The sequence below is a fragment of the Drosophila novamexicana genome, unplaced genomic scaffold (genome assembly GCF_003285875.2).
Source record: "Drosophila novamexicana strain 15010-1031.04,08,12 unplaced genomic scaffold, DnovRS2.1 tig00000108-arrow-pilon, whole genome shotgun sequence".
NCBI classification, from domain to species: domain Eukaryota; kingdom Metazoa; phylum Arthropoda; class Insecta; order Diptera; family Drosophilidae; genus Drosophila; species Drosophila novamexicana.
This window is the reverse complement of record NW_020824772.1, coordinates 2396911-2405361: the sequence shown is the minus strand read 5'-3', so window position 1 is coordinate 2405361 and position 8451 is coordinate 2396911. Positions and strand designations below refer to the sequence as shown.

The following is an 8451-nucleotide window of genomic DNA, read 5'->3' as shown; positions in this document are numbered from 1 at the left end:
AGGTTTCGATGGTTTTTATTTTTACCCCTTTTGGCATGTTCATTTAAACACATTCATCATGAAATACGCTCGTTGCGGGCACGTTTAGAACCCTGCAGCAACAGCAACAGCTGCAATGGGTTCATAAATGTAACCACAGATGCCAACGGCAGCAGCATCCTGTCCACGATTGCCATATGCTGCTGGTTGGCATGCAAGAGTGATGCAGTCGGGAGTGCCCGACTAGGCGATACCCTGAACCCATCTTCGAAACCACACGCACAAAATGTTATACTCTTCTATACATGTATTTTCGCAAAATCAAACGAGTAGTACTGCTTCTTCCTTCAGCCTCACATTATAAGAAAGGCGTTCTCGAATAACTCGGCTGTTTATTCTCAGGATACATATATGACATCCAGGTGTATGTAAGCAGCTAAGCCTAAGCTTTTATCTACAAATAATAGTTTTTAATTTCCACGGGAAATGATATTATGAACTGGCTTATCTCCTGCATTAAGTTCTTCTATCTCCTATAAACTTCGTCACGATAATTTAATCTGCACAGGCAGATATCATACCTCTCTCTTATATTGTTCTTGATGGGATCGCAAATACATCCTGCTGCCTGTTACATACATTTGCACAATAACCATTTACCCTTTTTTTAATGCGTTCAGGGTATAAAAAAATGCGATGCTATGTTGCTCAATGCTATGGCATTCACCTGATACCGAATCTTCAACTGCAGCGGCGAGCAGGAGTACAGAAACGTACATATACATATATAACCTGCGGATTATCTTTGCACTCTGAAATCCCCAACTGTCAGGCTGCTTTTACTTTGGGGCCAGCGGCAAAAGGAAAGCCGCAAAAGCGAACGCAAAGTACAAAGTTTATTTTTTTGCTGTTTTTTTTTTTCTTTTCTTAACTGTCAGCCGACTACCTTTTCAATATTAACACATATTCGCATGAGGGCGGAACAATGTGTGTGTACAGGAGCGCATTGCAGGTGAAAAGGGGCGACAGTTGCAAATACTCATAACTAAACCGAGTTAAGTGTACTTAAGTTATTTTCTTGAAAATATCAACTAAGCCAAAAGTATTACGCTGGCTCTCCCCAAGAAACGAATTTCAAATACATATAAGAATATATTTAGCTTATAATTAAGTGGACCTAAAAAATATAAAGGATTTGCTTTTATAGCTTGGCTACTAGGTATTAAAATCCAAAGGTGGATCTCTCTGGAAAATAAATAACAATTCATTGCATGCCAGAAATTCGCCCAACTTTTCGCCTGATACATCTGCTCTGTTGCCAGAAGATTTTGCTTTCGGCACACAGTAAGCCGCGTTTTACTAAAGAAAGCAGCTTTAGGCTTTTGCTCTTGGAATTTTCACATATCTCAGGCTTAAGCCTTTTTCAATATTTTTTTTCTGTTGACGTTTTTCCTTATCCTGTCGCAAACGTGTTTATATTCTTTTAAGAAGCTGTATCACTTTATTAAATTATTAAAACACTTTTGCCTTGTTTAGTTATCATTAATTTACTTCTTACCTTGTTTGCACTAGCCCAAAGCCAGCCAAAAAGTTTATAAACTTGAGAGGCAAGCTGCATAACATAAACTTTGGCTTATCTGCGAGAGTGTAAAAGGTTTAGAGATAAGCCGAGAGCTATGTATGGTTAAGCCACACACTCCAGGACAAGCACACACACACACACACACACACACACACATACACAAGCAACCAAACATACCTGCGGCGCACGCTGCATGCATTGAAATATTTTTGTTAAAAAACAATTTTTGCAGCGTGCAGCAGAAGAGAAACAACAAGAACAACAGCAGCACCAATGCAGTCCACACAGCTACAACCACTATGTAACTTGGTTAATCCTATTGATTTTGATTTGCATACAAATTAGAATGTGCAGGTAAAAGTGCCTGGCGAGAACTCTGTCTGCAATATGGCAAAAGGATTTTTAGCTAAAAACTCTGAAGCTGGAGCTTCTGAATGGGAAGGCGAACAAGAAAGTTGAGGCAAAAATGTGTTTAACATGTGTACAGCCCAATCCCATGGATTATGCCATGGTATTAAATTTCAATTTAAGCTGCAAGATTGCCAGCAATAGGGGCCTGGCTGCCAGGCGGCAAAAGGGGTACTGTAATGCTCGAGAAGCGACGAAGTGCGAATGCCTTCTAAAACAATTAGCATGCCGTCTAATTGTTTGTGGATGGAAAGAGAGAGCAAGAGCAACTGCATAAATGTTTGTATGTGTGTGTTTGTAAGTGTGTGTGTAGGTGTGCTTTTGTTGTTGCTGTGTAGGATTTTAATACGTTTTAATGAAAAGTAAACTGAGCTGCTGCTGCCGGTGGGTGTGGCACGGAAAGAAAATGTGAAAAATAAAATATCTTAAAATATGATGATATGGGCGGCTGCCAACAGGCTCGACCATATTTGGCAAGGACTCACTGTTCATTCGTGTGAGTGCGCATTTTAATTTTGCTTAATATTTTATTGCGTGCGAGCCTGTGTGCGTGTGGTGGTATGTGGGTGTGTGTAAACAGAAGGCATATGGCAAGCCGTACTGTGCGGCATGGAATTTCAATTAAGATTAATTCGCGCATGTTTTGCCAGGCAGTGTGGGGCGACAGGTCGTGCCCCCTTGTGCCAGCCCTTCCCCACAACCCCAGACGGCCTGCACTTGGCAGCTGCGGTTTTTCACTCAGCTGCACTCGGATAGACGCTTGAGCAGCGATGCGTTATGAAGATGGCGACGCGACAACGCAGAGCGCAGGTGAAACACTTGAGCGCCACAAAATTGTGCCACTTAAAAGAGGGAGCCACGGCAGAAATAACAACAACAACAGCAACAAGAAGGAGCACAGCAACAGCGATAACAAACTTGCCAGACCCAAAGGCAGCAGCAAATTACAACAAAATCAACTTTAATCATGGCTTGGCTAACAAACTGCAACAGTAGAAAAATAACTGTAGCCTGCTTTTGTGCGCCAAAGTAAATGGCCGCGCATTAAGTGGCGCATTTCATCAACATCATAGTTACTGTTTTTCGTCCTTGTCACTTCGTCATCGCATCGCAACCAACTGCCGCAGTGGATAGCTGAACCCTTGACGAGCAGTAAATATTTTTATTCAAGTTAATAATGCTGCACTGCTTTTGGTTGCACCGCTGCCCGCCGCACGCCGCCCGCTGACTGCTGTCAGTTTGCTATCATTTGGCTCTCGTTTGAAGTTTGTTTTTGCTTATGCAACGCGCCCGTTTACGTGCTAAGTCCTTTTAGTCCTTACGTCCTTTTGCCCAGCTATTTGCCAGCGCTGCTGTTGTGCTCTTGTTTACTGTGGTTTTCATCATCCGTTCTGTTTGTTCATTAGCCGGTCCAAGGCAACACCAGAAGCCAAAGCACAGCAGCGGCTACATTTTTACTCGCCACTTGTTTTATGTGGTTTCAAATAAATTGCCAACCCTCATCCCAAACATTAAACATAAATATTATGCCGCACTCTTTAGGTTCGCTTCAAAATGAACTAGCTGCCATTCCGTGCAACTATATTTTATCTAGTTATTCTCCACTGACACTAGCCGAAAGCGCCGAATCTAAGTAATCACAATAATCATCACGCTTCACAAAACTAAAACATTATTTTTTGCAAAAAAAAGCTTTCATATTAATGAAAATATCATATTTAATTGTTACATAAATCTTCTTAAAAAAAACATATTCAAAAATCTTTGAATAAAATTACAATTAACGGCTAAAAGAAAATTTCGGAAATTTGGGATATATATACAATTTAATAAAATAAATTCAAATGAAATAAAATGAAAAAAGTAAAAGAAGGTATACCGAATTCTCAGAAAATCAATTATCTTTTAATTAATCAACTAATTAATACATTTATCAAAAGACTTTTTTTGGCCAAAATCTAAAAGAAAAAAAAAATTGCCCAAAATCTTGAGATCTGGAATCATGATCAAACGTGTTCAAACGAATCGAAAAAAATGGTCGTGTGATCAAGAAGCGGTATTAGGTTGAAATTTGGTTGGAAAATATTTTCATAATTAAACAATAAATTCTTAATGCGAAGACTCAAGCCAAGATAATGCATATGCTTGATTTCAGCCAGTGTCATTCGACTATAAATCTTACATAACCAAAATGTATTCAAGTGCTTTCAATTCCTTGCCAAGTTGTTGCTACTAGGGGCCACGTTTTGCTGGCTTACTTTGGGTTTGCATTGGGGAAATAGAGCTGAGAATCCAGCTGCAATTAAATGATTATTTGCGTTCCTTATGCCGCCACCCCAGTTTCATTTTAATGACGCTGCAGAAATCTGTTCGCTGCCTGGAAAAGAAGGGCGGCTACTAAATAAACCAAAAATAATGACCAAAAACAATTAGACAGCATTTAGACGTCAATGAGTTGTGGACGCAAACCGCAATTAATATCAATTTATGTGTGTTGTTATATAATGTTTCCTTGAATACCTCACCTACATATATCATAATTAGCGACTGGTCGACTGACTGCGACCCGGAGACAGCCTTGTGCGGGTTTTTACAGAGTTTTTCTTTGTTTTATTTTTGCTTTTTTTTTAGCCTGTTTTGCTTTCTTGGAAAAGGTGCAACCATAAAATTTACATAGTAGTCAGAGTTGAGCACTTTAATGTCTTTGTCTTGGCTTTTGTTTTAGGCCAATTCTTCTGTGGTTCACTCTGTGATATTGGGGCTCGTTGTCCCTTTTTTCGCAGAGAGAGTGGCCTCGTTTGCATAATTTTCTACTTTGTGCTTTGGGTTCTTTTATTTATTTATTTTTTTTGTTTATCCATTTCTATTTCTAGCTTTGTCAGCGGCTCAAGTGTGCTAATATTTTGCTCAGTCAGAGATACAAAAGGCCGGAATTTGCAATTCCTTTTAAGGGATTTGCCATTGTACGGCATGATTAATCTCTTTGATTTATAATGCCTTGGATCAATAAATACCAGAAATGTCCTTGGCTTACCCGTTCACTCGAAATGTCTTCTCAAACAGATTCGTATCAATGAAAGCAAACATTTTATTGAATCCACACAGCAGAATGCAAAGGATATGCACTCAAATCAGTTGGACAATCATTGACTAACTGACTGGATGTCTGACTTACTGATGAATTGGGAGAGAGTTGAATAGGTGGATGCTACTTTGATTACATTGATTTGATGAAATGCTAGGCAAGCTCATTTGCAATTTAAACATACCCGGTAATAACTTGCGCAGAGATGCACGCGCACATACACACACACACACACACACACACCAGTCTCACACACGAGCACACATCTTTGAGCCCCTCCATATACTCCCTAGACATAACTGTGGTTATTGTCGCATACGTGAGAGGGTTGCATAATTTGGTCGCATATGTAAATATATACACACACACACACAGGCACATTCACTTACACTCAAGCAAACAATGAAAAGCAATTTGCACCACCTCAGCATGCATGCATCTACCTCTTAACAAAGCCCACCTGCCGTGCCTCCTCCATATTAGTCGTCGCTTCTTCGGCGTAATTGTTATTATATTTGTATTAGTTTTGGTAATTTGGATGCATGCACATGCACGCACAGATAATCATAATATAGTAGGTATATTTTCTTTACCTTCCCGACGACATAATAATTTTCAGGCAGTTGCCTGCTTCTTAGGTAATTTGATTAGCAATTGCCGAAATCTTAAACGAAACTAATGCAAATATTAAACATTGCATTAATTAATGAAATACACATATTTACAAAAGGCACACATTACTTGATATTTTTCGGAACGCATGTGTTGTTCAATTTAATTACATTTGGCAAGCTGACTTCTATTTTATAATTTCGCCAAGTCAGCATTAAATTTCATTTTGGCTTTCATGCTTACAATTGTTGCGTTCTACCCGAGGCTCTGCTGAAGTTTATTTAAGCTTGTTAAAATGAGATATATAAATGTTGAACAGATTACAAACAACACTCATCTAAATATACAGAGGACCTTTTGTTTTGACTGCCTGACTGAATGATTAGTGATTATTTAACAGTTGAATTAGTTCAAATCTAGTTGAAATGTTTACTGTGGCTTACTTATCTAATGAAAGGCTTTGAGAAGCAAATCGCGTCTTGAGTTATATGAAACATTTTAATTACGATCCGATTGGCCTAAAACTTATTTGACAAAAATCTAGAAATTGAGTCCATATGAAAATTTGTTTGATACATATTCGACCCAAAAATTTACCCCACGGTTTAAAAACTTGATGCAAGACGATAGGCTTCAAGCTAAAAAGCACGGGACTTAAATGGGTAGGACCTCGATGGACTTCAAACTCTTTTTCAGTATCATATGCCAAATCGAACTTAAGACGAGAACATCAAGATAGTACGATGATAAAAAGTAAAGTCTTGTAAAGGCCAAGTCCGGACAGACAGATTATGTATAGATTTCAGATTAATCGACTGTAAGTAGCATTTGTATTTAATTGATTTCTTAAAGTACATTTCGTTTTAACATATAGTTAACTTTAGACTTATTATTGACCGATATTTAGCACTAATAATAAATACACTCATGCTACTTGAAAACCTTACAGATTTCTAAGCGGTAGACCATAGATACTCGCTAGATTTATATGACTTTTTAATTTTATGTGTTTTAAGCATGATTACAAATTTACCCTTTTCTTTATACCGTTTGGTTTACCTCGCTACATGCAGAAAAAATGCCTTTAAATATATGGGCACATTGGAAAGTTGCAAAAACCGCTCAATAAAACTCTCAAGTGTTTGGCCAAATAGTCTGCTGGCTGCTCTGCCAAGACCCTAAAACCCAACCCACCTGTGCACCATCTGCAGCAGCGGCTCCCCTAATGACCGCAATGTGCGCGGCCATTAGTGAAACATATGGCCAGACGCGGGCATTCTTTAGCCAACTTTTTCGCCAGGCCAGAATGTAACTTAATTTTTGGTCTATGCCAGAGGGAGGCGGGTCAAAACCCAACTTGTTACCGCTACCTGTCCCGATGCCCGATGGGGTAATTGCTCCCCGGAGTGCTGTAGCTACTTAGAGACATTTGGTGGGTTTAGACCTGGCACAGTTCAGCAGAGTCTTCGGCTGTAGCGCGTTTTACTTTTTGTCAGCCATCTAGGCTTATTTATGGCACAGGCGACAGCGATAAAAAAGGCTAAGCATTTGGCTTATGTAGCGTTAAACTGGCTAACACTAAACTTCTGCCCAGCGGGCCAAACAGCGAAATTAGCGACAGTACTAAATTTTATTTCCGAAGTGATACGCAAAATTTACGGGTAAGCCGCTCGCGTTTTACAAATTCAGCCAGTTAAATGGGTTTAAAGTTCTCGAGTGAAAGTTCAAAGGGCTCAAGCTGATGATCAACTTACCATCTCCAAGGTAACTCGGCAGAGCAGATGCCTGTCCAGATGCGGCCATGCGTGAGTCCCACGTGTGTGCGAATAACAGAGAGTGTGCGAGTGCGTGAGTGTGTGTGTGTGTGTGCATAGTGTGTGTAGTGTGTGAGCCTAAGCCAAGTCAATTTAACGCCCAGAGGGCAGCAAAGTAGCAGCACAAATAAAGACGCACTGCGTTCCAGGGATTGCTAGCTCATAAATAGTTAAGCAAGCGAAATGAAAGGCAAAGCCTCTAGAAGAAACAAAAAAAAACGAGAAAATAAGTATATTTTCGGCACGCCGATGATTTAATACACTTGTAGACCTATGCCTCACGGGCATAGCCTGCTTAGAAACAGACAAACGGACACACGAACAGACGGACTGACGGAAGAGGCTACATTAACTCAACTGTTGATGTTGATTTAGAATATATATTTTATGGGATATGAAATTCCTGCTTGTATGGTTTATATAATTCATAACAAAATCATAATACTCTCTGCAAGGGTATAAGAAAGAAGGACACGAAACAGAGGACACACACGTTGGACCTAAATGAAACCAAAGGTGTGCGTCGTCTTAACAAAAGGTTCAAGCGCATTTTATGTATTTGTCAATAAAAGCCAAGCGCACACACATACACACACACACACAGACACGCAAGCATGCACAAAAGCGTAAGAAAATCAGGCTAAGTGTAAGCATATTGACCTTCATCAGCTGCCGGGCCAGCTCCCAGTGGACTGGCAGCCGGCAACTGCTGAGCTAAGCAGCTCCCAAGTGGCATGTGTGTCCTCATAAATGCGTAAGTATGTGCGCCATTTGCAGTCGGTAACTCACACGCATACACACACAGTTACCCTAAGGCCCACGCCTACCCTACACCTACCCTACGATTTAGCTGTGATTTAATGCGCGTTTCATGTGCTTCGATTGCTTTGCAATTAGCGCTACTTCAGCAATTTTCATCCCGACGTCCTGTGCGTCCCTGAGCGTCGCTAATGACTCGTTACTGCTGCATG

General features: G+C 40.1%; 1 long non-coding RNA gene across 2 annotated transcripts; it reads right to left on the bottom strand.

The window, feature by feature from the left end:
- Positions 1–3983: 3983 nt before the first annotated feature.
- Positions 3984–6014, bottom strand: LOC115772011. Of its 2 annotated transcripts, none has more exons than XR_004019008.1 (3): positions 5796–6014; positions 5444–5729; positions 3984–4346 (listed from the first exon to the last, which is right to left on the bottom strand). It is a non-coding gene; the product is annotated as an uncharacterized LOC115772011 (long non-coding RNA). The 2 variants fall into 2 exon arrangements; XR_004019009.1 differs by lacking the exon at positions 3984–4346 and adding an exon at positions 5250–5343.
- Positions 6015–8451: the final 2437 nt, after the last annotated feature.